This window comes from Cricetulus griseus, chromosome 2, assembly GCF_003668045.3.
Source record: "Cricetulus griseus strain 17A/GY chromosome 2, alternate assembly CriGri-PICRH-1.0, whole genome shotgun sequence".
Taxonomy (NCBI): Eukaryota; Metazoa; Chordata; class Mammalia; order Rodentia; family Cricetidae; genus Cricetulus; species Cricetulus griseus.
In genome coordinates this window covers 381,076,533-381,077,076 of record NC_048595.1, presented here as the reverse complement: position 1 = coordinate 381,077,076, position 544 = coordinate 381,076,533, and positions in this window count along the sequence as shown.

The following is a 544-nucleotide window of genomic DNA, read 5'->3' as shown; positions in this document are numbered from 1 at the left end:
CCATTTGTAACTCCAATTGGGGGGGGGGGGATAATCCAGCACCCTCTTTCTAACCTCTACAGGCACAAGGCATCCATGTGGTGCACACATATACATGAAGGCAAAATGCCTATACACACAAATAAAGCTTGTAAATAAATAGAAAAACATCCCCCAAACACCACTAACAGAGACCCAAGTCAGAGTAGACAGATGCCCATATTCCAACCCTGAAGCTCAGGACAGAGCTGGACAGCACACACCATCAGGCTCTCTATCCCAGCTTCCAGCCAATGGCAGAACAAGACTCAGCTGCTGGGGATGTGCCTCACTCAGTTGGTAGAGTGCTTGCCCAGCAGGCACAAAACTCTGGGTTTAATCACATGAATCCACAGTGGTGGTACACGCCTGTAATCCCAGCACTTGGGAGGTGGAGGCAGGAACATCAGAGGCTCAAGGTCATCCTGGGCTACACAGTAAAACTCACAAAAAACTGTGTCTATCCCAAATATATCCAGACTTTTCACATTATCACTAAACTGTTCAGTACAACTATTTTAGTATG